General features: G+C 42.6%; 1 protein-coding gene across 4 annotated transcripts in view; it reads left to right on the forward strand.

Moving 5' to 3' along the window:
- SBNO2 (strawberry notch homolog 2) overlaps positions 1-13,765 on the forward strand; it is a 70,281-nt gene that overhangs the window by 486 nt on the left and 56,030 nt on the right. The window contains exon 2 of one of the 4 annotated variants that reach the window (XM_026064790.1): positions 10,459-10,538. The exons of 2 other annotated variants lie outside the window; for them this stretch is intronic. The gene's annotated coding sequence lies outside the window, so the exon portion shown is untranslated. Of the gene's footprint in view, positions 1-362; positions 591-10,458; positions 10,539-13,765 lie in introns of those variants that run through there. One more of the 4 variants, XM_026064791.1, reaches the window with a different exon arrangement.

Consider the following 13,765-nt stretch of genomic DNA (forward strand, 5'->3'; position numbering starts at 1 on the left):
TTTTTCCGCACGTTTTGTAAACCGAGTGCCGTAAAAATGTACACGGGAATCCAGCCCGGGCCAAAGCCTCGGCTGCCAAGTTTCTGCCTGTTGTGGTGGTGTTCTTAATGGCCCAATTAAGAGCCTCTGAAAAATAGAGCTTATGCTAACAGGCTCTTAACTCTAGTGCTGTTAGCGGTCACTTGTATACTTGGTTCTTAACATAATTAAGTGCTAATGCAAAGTTTAAAAAGAAAAAAGGAGTTCTCTTCTGGGAAGTAACCATAAGCATCAGCATAAGGGGCCTGCTCTCACCGTGACTTCAAACGAGCACCCTCGGCTTGCAGTTAAAATAAGATGGTGTTCGGAAGGGCAAGTTCTGCAAGCACATTGCTGGGATCCCAAAGCCTCTAAGGGTTTTTCTGGTTTGTGCATTATTACTGTTGTAAAACTAGTGGGGAAAAAAGATATCTGTTATATCTGGGCTGTCCTGTTGTCTTCTGCAGATTATCTGGATGTCATCTGAAATGCTGAGCTCTCTTGCCTGTGTGGGTACTGCTAAACTAAACTACAGTTGATGGTGGAAATGTATTTTTAAAGTGGAAAACTAGGTACTAATATGTTTGCCCTGAGTACAGGGTACATTGTTCATCCCATAAAGTGGTAAAACTTTTGCGGGAATCATAGGCAGGATGCCAGCTGGGGCGCTCGGATTCTCTTCTTGTCTCTGGCTTGCCTAGTATGAAATGTTGATATTTAGAGAACTGACTGGCACTAGAGGGTCTTTGTCTGATTAGAGAGGAGCATTTTTGTCTAGATGGTGTTTTCTCTGGAGTTGTTCTGTGTAGCAGCTAGGATGACTGGCTGATGTCGAAAAAGAAAGGTATGTTTCCTCCAGCTGTTTCCTTTGATGGTGTTTTGGCCATTCTTGGAATCATATATTTGCTTATGCAGGGCTTTCAGACAGCAAATGAAAGAGAACTTTTTTTTTCTTAATGAAGAAAAAGGTAATAGTAAACCCACAGAGCTTGGCGGGAGATGGCATAGCCAGTGAATTTTGTAACTCTTTTTCATTGACAGTTTGTTTCTTTGCTTTTAAAAGTATTCTGAAAGATTTTGCTGGGTCCCGTATGTGGAATTTTTCCTATTATGTATTTACTCACCCCCTTTTTCACCCCAGTTGTTCTCAGTGCTTTGCTAACTGCAGAGGTTTCTCCCACCCTTAATGTTTTTCAAGGCCTTACATCCTCATCCTTCCACAGGAACAGACTTCTCTTGGAAACTCATTTGCCTTTTCCTTTAACTGTCTGGATTGTTTGCTGTGGAGTGTTGATGTTTTGCTTTTGTGCTTGCTGAGCACTTCCCGTAGTGGATCCCTGCCCTAGTCCATGCTGACTTGGGAATAGGAAACAGCGGGACCAAGAGTCATGTTTTGTCATGTATCAGACCTGGGACAGACTGCATCTGCCAAACAGGTCACTCATTGGAAAGTTACAGCCACTTCCATCTCAGATTTTTTTTAACACTAAGGTATACATGGACAGGGAAAAAAAAAAAATTAAGTTTTGTGTTTAAAATAGTGACCACGTGACATGTTTGAGGATTATATTTCCTGACTGAATAGGCCTTTTTAATGGTTAAGTTATAGATCCCCAAAATGGAGGGTTTCAAATGAAAATGCTGACACGCACTTGAAGCTTTTTGAATAGTGACACTGTAATAAAGAGCAAACTGTGCAGACACTGAATACTGTGCTGTAATTTTTAATCATGAGAGTCTGGAGCTCTCAGGAAAGCCTGCTAGGCTTAATTAAGAGTTTTATATTCTTTTGAAACAAATTTTTCAGCTTAAAACTTAAAACTCTTCAGTCTTTTTTAGTAACATGATCTAGATTTGTAAACATGTAGCTATGAAAGAGGCCAATATATACCTCTTTCACAGAGAAAGTATATGGAGAGCCAGGCTGAAGGCTGGTTGGTTTGAAATGGTGTTTATGTGCCTATGATCAATAAGGAAGCCGGCTTTGATGTCTGGGAGTATTTTTTCCGCCGTGAGTGGCTGTATGGCGAAACAGGACGTGCATAGGCTGAACGGGAGCGCTGCGCGTGGTGTCAGGACCGGCTCAGCTCGCCCGGAGAGCATTTCCTCCAACACATTTCGTGACCGAGTCCCTGGGGAGACTGGGGCTAGGGGCAAAGCGGAGGGGATCTGGAGACCCGTGTTTTCTTGGCTTCTGATCTTACTCGGCTAAGTTATTTCGGCTCCTCTCCTTCCCTTTAATTACATAGCAGAACAGTGCATTCCTACCTTGCAGGTGTGTTTTTGAGGCTGACTTCCTAAGTATTTGTATAGGACTTGTATTACAGCTGCGTCCAGGTGTCCTTTGTTGCTGCTGGAGCTGCTCTGTGCTGAGCACTGTGGCTCCTGTGTCAGGTAGCAATAAGCATTAGTTATACTCTCAGTGCTTTTTTTTTTTTCCCCCCCCCTTTCAGGACCACTTTCGCGACAGGCATGTGATGGGGGAGCTGTGCCGACATTCCAGGTGCCCTGACTAGTTTTTGTTTGCCAGAGCTGGTTCTGTCGGGGCTGCCTGAGCAGGCCGCTGCTGTAAAGAACTGTTTCAGGCATTAGTTGCCCGAGTTGTAAGACTGCCTCAACCTTAGATCTGGCTTTTAGGGCTTGATTGTTTATACTTTGGAAATTTCAGTGTGTGGCTGTGTGTGTATGGTGCTGGATAGGTTTCCACAAAAGGTGCTGAGTGTTTCTTGGCAAAAGTGGGTGTAGTGCATAGGGAGGCGTTTTTGCTCTATCCGGAAATGGTCGTACCTATTCTCCCAGGTGAAAGAGCAGTGACAGGTGGAATCCATCTTTGCCCCACAGCGAGCTTTACTTCAAGTCTGTTTGGGTCCCTGTTAGAGCAATATTTTGTTACTCACAGCAGAATATTTGAATTTGGAGACAGGCCGTCAGACTGAAAGCAGTCTGTGAGTGGAGAGAACGACTGTGTGCTTTACAGCAGCTTCATTGTGGGGAAGTAACATGAAACTTTGAACCGTGAAGTAGGAATCTGACAGTTCTGCTGGTGGAGAAATAGACTCTGGGGAAGCAGGAATGATAATGTTCTGGAGTTATCGTGAACTGAATGAATAAAAAGTGAGGTCAGCATTACAGTAGCACCAGCAGTGCTACTGTAACAGTGCTACAGCAGTAACTTTACTTGTGCTGCCTTGAAACAAAAGTATCTCTAGAAGATTTAATACAGTTTATATCAATGGATAGATTAACGAACCTTTTTCTTCTGTCTGTGTTGTTGCTAAAGCTGCTGTGCCATTTAACTGCTTAATCTCAGGAAATTTAGGGAATGGCGTGTTGTGGCAGACTCCAGCAACAAGACTCCACATTAAACTTTCCCCCCTCCCAGGATTTAGTTTTGCATTTCTGTTGCTCTTTTCTTTTGAGGATTAAGGCCATTATGACTCTCACTGAAGCATCCGGACAGCGCTGAGGAGCGTTGCAGGGGTTAGCAGTACGCTGCGTGCAGCACAGGCTGTGGTTGGTGCAAAGGTGCTTTATACCAGTGTTGGTCCCTCCAGCATCCATGCTGGATGGATGATGGGGGATGAGCCTCCTTGTCCCTTCTAGCAGCGCTTGCTCTGGGGCCTGAGCCCGTTACCGGGTGAGGGGGTAGCAGCCACCGGCCAGGGCACTTCCCCTGTCCGTACTGCAGACGCACTCAGCCTTAGCATAAGCCCTTCTTCTACACTATTTCCGTGGCAGACCTGGATGGTTTAAGCAGAGCCGCTGTGCTCTTCCCCTGCTCCCGTGGTTATGCCACCATAACTTCAAGGAGTCGAACAGGCCTAGTGAAAGCTCGAGAGAACTCGGGGTCCACAATTGCTCAGGGAGACTCAGCAGTGACCCCTGCTTTGTGCTCTTCCTCCCACCCCTCCAAATTCGCTTTCTTCTCCCTCTTGAGCATGATAGCTGCTGAACCTGTGGCCTACCAGTGATAAATGCATTCAGGCATACCTTGTGGAGGTACCTGGCTGTGATCTGGGTTACTATGTTTTCTAATGAAGGAAGTTCGGTGGAAGAAATGGATGGAATTATTGGAGCTGTTGGAGATCCAAGGGCAACCAGAATGCATCTGCTGGTCTTGTGCAAGGCTGACATTTAGTACTATCTACGGTAGGGGTGGAAAACTGTTTCCTTCTGGAAGGCAGAGTGGGCCTTTCGGACACTTTTGACAGGGCCTCGTTTCACAGGCACCTTCATGTAGGTCTAAGAGTATAGATAAAAATCCCTCGGTCCCAGACCACATAAAATGAAATAGCAGACCATATCTGGCCCCAGACTGCAGGCTGTCAACCTTTGGTGCAGAGTAACGTGAAATACTACAGATCCGTGAGGAAGGATGCTATTTTTGCAAAATGCCTGTGCTTATGTTTCCTGATGCTTGTGTATTGAAGCTTCCAACTACAATGTTGCTTTCTGCACTGAATGAGAATAGTGTACTTCTTAGAGCGATTTCTTCAGTGTCCTCCAACAGTGCGGATTTTGCCCTTTGTCGACTATGGTTCCTTGTTCCGTATGTCTCTGTTCTTGTAATTCTTGCAAACTGTCTCTGGGTGTGTTGTTTTTCAACTTTGATTTTTTTTTTTTTTTCCCTGGCACTTATAATTAAGTCTGTTACACCATTAATTTAAACCTAACCTGACTGACTTTAAGTCTACCTGTGTGGGAGAGGAGATATTTTCTAGTAAAGAGAACGTTTCCTTCCCCAAAGCTGCCTTTGATTTTTTTTTTTTTTCTTCTGTATGGTCTGAGCTTCAAATGAGGAGGGGCTAGCGCTGCTTAAAAGGTAAAGCTCTTCCTTTTCATTCCTTTAAATGCCAGTCTTTAGAAGGCAAGTTTGGTCTTTCGCCTTCACCACTGTATTGCTTGCACGGATCTGGCAAGAAGCTTGGAAATGATCTCAACTCTTCTTCCCTTTGTTTACAGACTGCATAATTCCAGCAGTTAATCTGTCAAATAGGTTGTTTTCAGGCACACTGCAGCTCTGTATTGACTTGCATAGCTTATGCAGGTAAGTAGCAAGGAGGGTTTCCCCGTTTCTTTCTCAGTCTTGCTCACAGGCCTGTAATGCTGTGAATACAGGCTTATAGTTTTGAGTTTGTGTAAACCAAATGCACCCACAGTGCATTCTTTCTTGCTGAAAGCATTCAAGAGATCAAGGTGGCTTAAAGTGCTTGGGTTAGCATGCCCTAAAGTGATTCCATTTTCATCGCAGATATTTATTATCTTTTAGGTTGATATTATCCTATGCTTTTGTAACTGGACTGAGTTGTCTTCCTCATCTGCCTAAGGTTAATTTTTTTTTCTCTTTTCTGTAGCTTTTTCTATTAGATGAAGTTGTCTGCATCAGGCTCTATTGTTTTCCATGTTTTTTTGTATGCAAGGCTGGAGACAGATTCTTCCTTTCTACCTTTTTGTTCAGATGCAACCAGTCAGTGTAACTTTATCTCCTAAGTGGGTAGGGAGCAAGCTCTGGATTCTTTGGCTTTCAAATATAAATTCACCAATCTTTTCCTTAAGAATTGTAAAGAGCTACAGTGAGTCACCCTACAGTATTTCTGCATTAAGTTCTGTCTTTTCTGTAAATCGATTTGAAATCCCTTTTCCAAGAATGTTTCAGATACAGAAACGAGTAGTACTGTATTTAATTTTGCTCTGTAAGGAACTGAATTTGCCTAATAAAAAAGAGCTAAGCTTTAAATAGTAGAGAGAATGAAAAAAGTGATATTTCCATTTATATTTTGAATCATCTGTAGGGAAAAGATCTGATACTTCTGTTCATGTTGAACTTTTATAGTCAGTATCTTTCATCTGCCAGTATCTTTCATCTGCCAGTCTCTTTTCTGTATGTAATGAAGTCTGAGTAGCCTTGTGAGGGGATTATGAATGTATCGGATAGGGAGATCCTAACTTCTCTTCCTTGGTTTTCCTGTTTCATGAAGTGAATCACTGCCGGTGCTGGTGAATCAGGGCTGATTCCAACTTTTCTTCTTATTGCTCAAGGCAAAATGTTGTTCGATATAAACTCTGTCCAAAGAATATGGTGAGAAGAAACATTAAAGAGGAACTTGAAGCTGGTTTGTCTATTGAGACAGAAAATTGCTTTTAAGAGTTCCATAATATTAAGTTCCCATTTCTTTGGGGAGTTTATGTGAACTGTATTCTTATAAGAGTCCCGTTTAATTCCAGATCTCACAGTGTGTCTGAAAGCCCACCACGGTGGGCTGCTGTTGGCAGCTGTGTGCTTTGGTAGAAGGAATCGATTGGAGCAGGGTAGGGGGTGACCGGCTTCAGTCTCCCTTTCTGCTGTCTGTGTGGGTGGGCGGATGGGAAGGGAATACTCGTGATTAACCTGCAAGCAGGACAAGGAACTAGATCAAATTTGAGGTCCTTTTGTCATTACCATGGTAACTTATGATCAACAGATTTAGCTCTGACTGTTGCATACCTGTGGTTTCCTAGCTATCTTCCTTTAATGGAGATGATCTGAAATACACTAACGAGGACTGAAACGCAGCAGGGAGGAAGTGCTTGTGTTCCCTGAATGTACAAATGGTTGTTTGCACCTTTCTTGGCTACAGATGCCCGTGAACCGGGCTGTTACCCATGGCTCTATTGATCCTGATTATTGCAGAACAGTTCATTGCTTTTCAAATCAGAAATTCCCTGATATGGTACCGGTCCCACAAATTCCAGCTACTATCTAAAAAGCTCAAGCTGTTAAAAAAGCAAAATTTGTGCTCATAACCTCTAGGCATGGTAAATTCCATAGGAATTCTAGACTAAAGCTGCCCATTATGGCCTAGACTGGTAGGAAACCTTTAAGTGAATGACTATTAATACTGAAACTATTCATATAGCTTAATCAAAATGACTCGTGATCTAATCAGATTGCTCACAGGGCTTTATCACGCTATGTAGGAAACCAGTTTCATTATTAAACGTAGGCTGCCTGGCCATAAAGGAGCAAGTCCAATGTTTGTTTTTTCATGGTTGTGTAATCCTTGCTTGAGCACTGTCACTCTTCATCTGAAAGAACAATTTGTTGTTTTAGTGATGCTTGCAGAAGGAAGTTACTATTTTTGAAGTTAGAAGCTTTATCCTCATGTTGTTGGGGTTCCCCTTCTGTTCTATCACAGCTACCAACTGTACTAGCTGCTGGTCTGTAAAACTAGTGTTCTTCTATCCACCCCCCCCGCCCCCGGGTCTTCTGTAACACGACTGCGGGGTACAGGAATCTCGTCTTGCGGAGTCTGGAAAACTTCTCTGCTTGGTGGTAATTTGTGGTCACCAACTTTACAGGTTGTGCTTTGAGCTCACTTTTTCTGTAGTGAACTATATCGGTTTTGTGACAGGGAAATGAAAAACAAATGTATTATCACTAGGATGGAGCTTGCTTTGAATTTTTGTAACGTTGTTCATCCGTGCACTGTTTTGTGTGTGTTTTTTTTTTTTTCTTTTGGTCATATTGCTCCCTAAATAGTTGTAATGGAGCTGGCATGTTTCGACCAATTTTGTGTGACCAATTGCCCATCAGTAAAATTAGTCTAATTATTTTGCAGTTATGTGTTGAGGCACAATCCTTTTGGGAAGCTTTTTGAAATTCCTTCTTAGTGTTTAGTGCGTCCTAGTATTAATGGTCATTCACTGCACTGGCAGGTGATGCCTGCCACTTGCTGTAGTTTGTTCCAGTAAGACGTAGTAATACGACTTATGTCATTGAGGTCACCTGTTTTCCATGATTCTGCATTCTTGATTTTCTGCTTCTGTGAAAAATCTGAGTCAATCTGATTCTTGAATTTGATAGCAGCACTCTGCTTGTTTAGGTTTTCTCAAAAGAGAAATCATAAAGACTGAATAATAAGAAAAGATATTGAGTCTGGTTGTCAGAGGCTGGCAGGACAAGAGTTTTTTAAAGTTTTCTTTTTTTTTTTTTGTTCTCAGCTGTGACTCCTGCTAGAGAATTTAACTGTGCAGTTTGAATCTTTGAAAGTAACCTCTAATAATGTCCAACTTTAGAAAATAAGCATTAGCCTGTGTAAGGAGAATGCGGTACCTTTTTCCACCATCAAGATCAAAAGTCTGTATCAGTAATTAAATGTTTGTTCACTGCTGGCCTTGGAGTTTCCAATACTCCCAAGTCAAGCTAAGCTACTCAATGATAGGGTCCCACTCTTGGAAAGAAAGAAAAAAAAAAAAAAAAAAGTAATCCTGGTTTGCCACTTGTGTGGCTCTGTAATAGAAATGATCTTAAATTGAGAGCTCTGACTTATCTTGATGGTGGGAAATATTTGCTCTTGGTTGGAGTATGTTTGATAAGGGATGGAAAGATGTTTAAGAAAACACTTGCTGTAACATTTCATTTGCAAACTGTGGGCCTCTATGTGTTTATCAGCTTTTATTGTTAAAAAGACAGTGCAGGACACAGAAATGAGAGTGCTTTGACCTACAGGGAACTTGCTGTTTCTCATAGTTTTCTGCGATGAGCTGCTTGGAGGATGCTAAAACAGAAGCAGGTACTGAAGGCTGTTTTCAAGGACTGCAGAACAGCACCGTCAGGGATTCACACCGGATCTCCGAAACTGGCTTTAGTCCTGTCCTGGAATTTTAATGCGCAAGCCAGTCAGCAACTCTCTTATCAGAGTGTGAGCTTCTAGGGAGAGCTATTAAAAACTCCGTGTTAATCATCCTGGGAACCTGATGTAACTGCTGTCTTCCTGCACTTAGAATAGAAGATTATTTTGCAGTACTGAAGTTTTGGCAGAGTGGCAAATGTTGAGGTTTTGGTGACGTCCAGTGCATGTTCTGCTATCAGGTTGCTGGTGCTGTTCTGGTCAGAAAACCGGCATCTTCAGCAGAGTGTGGCATTGAGGCAATAGATTCAAAGGGTGCAGGATGTAGAGTGAATTCTTGATTCCTCTTACTTTCCTGTGTTGTTGATGTTGTGATGATGTTGTCCTGATATGCCCTAGACACCTCCAGTAAACCAGGGCAAGATAGTATTTCAGCTCTGATCTCCATGTTCGTTATTCAGACATTTGTAGTGGTTTGTTTTGCATAAATTGATGCTGACAGAGGGTGGCAGTTGTATGATTACATTTATCAGAACCATCAAGGAGCTTGCATGGATGGATGTTGTTAGCTGTTCTGTGACATTGTGCGTTAAGATGATGCTTCTTTAGCAGCGCGCTATTTTGTTTTGGGATGACTGGGAAATGTTCAGGGGGTTCATCCTCTTCCAGTGTGGCGTAGAGGTTAGAGCACAAGATCCAGAATTCATGGCATCTGGGTTTCATTCTTAACTGTGTTACTAACTTTCTTGGTGTCTCTGAACAAAAAGATCTCTAGCTTTTGGTGTCTCCGTCTATAAAACTGGGCTGCTGTTCACTTTGAGCTCTTCGGAGGAATTATGTTACGTAAGTTCAATGCTTTGTCTTTTACCATCTGACTGTTGCTCAAGCATAGGAGTTTACACTTCTTAAGCAGTTTTCCTTCATTTTGCTAATTGGCTACGGCCTGTTGTGCAAGGGTTTTCCTATGGAGCTAGTGCTGCGCAGGGAAGCACGTTCTACTCCGCGGAGAAACTGGCCGGTGAGAGCTGATGTTGCCAAGACGCGAGCTAATGCGGAGCAGGCCAGGAGAGGCTCTGGTATTGATTCTGCCCTTTGTGAGTCGCTCTGGATGTATGAGTAAGGCTGTATATTTGCTGCAGCCGTTACGGGAATAACTGCTTCTGATTTCCTATCAAAAGCTGTTACAAATGGTGGGGGGGGGACGAGACGAGGGGGACAAAAAACCAAACTCTGATGAAAAGAACAGATGCAGTATTTTAAAGGCACCAGAGGATATTGATATCTCTAAAACAGTCTGTGACTTTAACCCTTAGGCCAGCACACTTCTCCACATCTGTTCAGCTACAGCTGAGCTTTATTTAAAGGTGATCTGCAAAGAAAAACTATTTATGCTGTTTATAGCTCCCTGATAACATTCAAAGACAGCCTCATAAAGGTGTTATACGTTACGTTTTTCTGTTGCTCTGTCTTCCTCACAGCCTTGTATTGCCACTGTCTCTTGGATTGGAAGGCTGGAGGATCTTGGAGCAGGTTGATGGAGATGGAAAGCAAACTTAAGTTGTAGGCCTTGGCTCCACAGCGCTTCCTTTAGGGGTTAGGATGTTGCAGCACAGGTTTAATTTATAACTTATGTCCTTTTGTCAAATGCACTGAGAAGAGAAGAAAAGCCAGGATTTCTCTGATTGAGGGAGGGAATTGAGACACAGGCCTTTTTTTAAGCAAACCCTTCAATTTCATCTCTGCTCTGTACATTAGGGGTAAGTGGAATCATGCTAAACCTTTGTCTGTCTTTTATTCCTTTCTTCCTTACATGTAACTTAAAATTTTATAGGATCTCTCATGGACCACCAAGTGGCATCAGAGAACATCAACTTAAAGAAAAAGAAGAAAGCAGCCCTAAAACCCAGAGAAGTAAGCATCTCCTGGGGTGATTGTGTAACAGCCATGGCATAGATTATTTCATTTCTTGCTGATGAAGCTTTTTTCCTGCATCTCTTCACAATAGGCTTGGGGTCAAAGTATGCATTTATGTGTCCCTTTTCTGTTGCAATAAATCATGTGGCTTTGGAGGAAGAAGTCCTGTTGAATATTAGCATATTCGCAATCTTTTATGCGTAGAGCCACTCGATAGCTGGGACAGCGGTGGTGGGCTGCCTAAGGAAATTCATCTGCTGTCCTTTGTGTTCAGTAGCTTTAACATAATGTATGTTGTGCTTAAACGAGAGGACTTTAATATCAGTGCTTAATTCATGTGTGACTGGGACCAGGGCACCTACCAGCAATGCTGTTGCTTCTCTAGCTGTGGCTGGTGCACTGACTTTCTCAAGGAAGGTCACGGTTAAGCAGCCTCTTATGAGGCTTCAAGAATACAAATGCTCTACAGGCTGCGTTTTGGGAACCCTGGTGCTAGTGTTTGGCTAATAAATTAAGAGGCCTTAGGCCAGTAAAACAATATTAATTAGGATGCTGGGTACCAGCTAAATGTTTTTAGCTATTTGTGCTCCTGGGCTTATGGACTATAAAGACTGAGTGTGGATTTTATGGTGTAATAAAAAGAAACACATTCTGCTTGTAAAAGAATGAGACTGCAGTAAATCTCTGGCGAAATGAAGCCCATGAAAAGGATCTAACTGATTCTGGGCCCTTGTAAAGAGTATTTATTCTGTTAGCAATTAATTAAAATGGTCTGAGTTTTTATAGCTTAATAATCTTTTCAGATAGCCTAATGTTACTTTGTATAAAAGTGGTGTAAAAAAGCTGGTGTATAAACTTTGGTTTTTGGGAGTGTTGTTTCACTGTGCTTTCCTAAGGGAAACGCTTAAACCTAAAGAAATCTTCGTCAGTCAGTTGTTGAGGGGCGGGGGGGGTGGGGTGGTTCTGTTATTTATTTAAACTGGAGTCCAGGAGTAAATTTTTGACAGTTTGTCAGGCTGTGGGAAGAGACAAAGATTGGCTGAGCGAGCGCCGTTGCAGTCGGCTCAAACCCGTGCTGCTGGAGGAGAACCGGTCGGCCTCCCGCTGGGGAAGCTCCGCTCCGCTGGGGAAGCTCCTCGCGGCTCGGCTCCGCTCCCCACCCTGCTGAGCCACAGCTTTTACCCAGCCGGGGTTTGTAAGGTTACGTAAACCCTGTGCGCCCCGGTGTGACTGGCCCTTTATCTAAAAGAAAAGGAGGAATATATATATATATATATATATTTTTTTTTTTTTAAACCACAAAGTGCTTAGCCTCTGGCAAATGATTTAATTCTGCTCAGAAGTCTGTGTCTTGTGAAGGCATTTGCGTGCCCACATTGCAAATCTGTTAGCCTGCTTCAACCCAATTTGCGAGAGGAGCAGAGAGAGCTGGATTGTCAGTCTCCGCTGTTTCCCCATAAAGTCTCCTGAGTACAAGGGTTTTTGCCTTGTAACTCTTTACCAAATTATCAGTGTCAGTCTCCATCTCTGGGCTTGAAAGGAATATCACTTATTCCTCTTGCAGGTTCTGCATCCGTTCACGTGCAGGCCCTGTTCGGCGAGCGATCCTGACATGGCTGCTACCGCACAGCGAGCGAAATAAACAGTCGCTTTAATTTCACTTTCCATTACAAATGCACACATAATTTTGTCAGCTGAAAGGTCGCTTATTTTTAAAGGGACTCTGACTCAGAAATGACTTTTTGAAAATACTGCTCGTAGCCAATAGTGGCTGCTAAATGATCAAAGCTGGCATATTTTAAATTGCATCTTCATTTTGGTCTACTTAGTTTTTCTGCTTCAGTACCTTGCTCAATGAAAATACATTAGCTAGTTTAATTTCTTTGGCGCTCATGCTACAGGCTTCTGATGGCAAATAGTCATGGAAGGGAGAAGAGGGACCAGAAAAGGTAGGATGGAATTCAAAAGAAATTGTGGAAGCATCTCTTGCTCTTAACGTTTGTACAGATTGCTTTTACTGTCATTTCTCCTAATTAAATCCAACTGAAACTTGATGTCCCTTGGGGTTATGGAGAATTTAGCAGAAAAAAAGCTGTAAAGCACCTTTTTAGTTACTCTACAGGTGCTAGAAATGACTTTGATTCTGTTCAGCCATTAATGATTAGTTTCCCTTGGAGTGAGTCACAGTACCTGTGTCCTTGGAACTGAGCAGATGACAAGCAGAACAATAAAACTTCAATGATTAAATCCATTAACGAAGTTGAGATGTGGTCAGTATTTCCTGCCTCTACAGTGGGTAAGACTAATAGTAGAAGTCTCGGAGCTATTTTGCTGTTTTCCCCAAGTACCCATATGAAAGCAAATTGCAGGTTCTTGCAGCTATTCTGTTCATTGATTAACAGCTCAGTATTCAGAGGAAATCTGTCATTGTCAGTTTGGAGGCCAGTTAATAAAAATAATAATAAAAACCACAACAACTGTCCCTCTAGTACCTCCTCTCTGTTCTCTTTAGTCTAATGGTCCATGCAAGGGACATGAGTATGGCTCAGAATCACTGTGGCTGGGCTCTATGGGGAGCAGCGTGTTCGTGGGAGACTCCAGAAGTTGTGCGAAACATTAACAGGGCCCTTGTTAGATGCAGAGATTTTGCTGGCCAGGAAGTCTGCATGGTTCATGGCTCCAGACATCTTTGCAAACCTCCGAACAGCCTTTTCCTCAACCATTTGTTGTTCAAACTAGCTATTTCTTCATTAAGCAGGGCTTTGGGGAATGAGCGTATACCAGGCTTTCAGGCCTTTCAAGTGATTTTAAATGTTCCTTTTGGCATTTGGGTTTTCTTTTAAAACCAGTCACTTACTGAAATAATTATCTTCTGTGAAACTATCCTGGTTTTAAAGCATCATTAGTCAGGTTTCTTGATGCTCAAATCCTGAATTGATAAAACATCTGTGTAATGGTTTAGGAAGTTGTGACCGGTCATCTAGACAGAACATCTGTTTGTTCAGGTCATCTAAACACCGCTATCGAGATTAGTGAGAAATCAGTCTTGTGTTTCTCTGAGTCTCCCTACCCCTCTTCTTTCTGTAATTCTCCACCAGGTTTTTTCCACACCAGGCATAGGACTTGCTGGTGCTGTGCCTCTTGCACCACTCTTTTTCCATCAGCTTCCCATATAAAGGTGCAGTTTAGCGTTTTAGGGCGTGGGTTTGTGCTTCCAGACTTGC

This window comes from Apteryx rowi, unplaced genomic scaffold, assembly GCF_003343035.1.
Source record: "Apteryx rowi isolate R43461 unplaced genomic scaffold, aptRow1 scaffold_220, whole genome shotgun sequence".
In the NCBI taxonomy this organism is placed as follows: domain Eukaryota; kingdom Metazoa; phylum Chordata; class Aves; order Apterygiformes; family Apterygidae; genus Apteryx; species Apteryx rowi.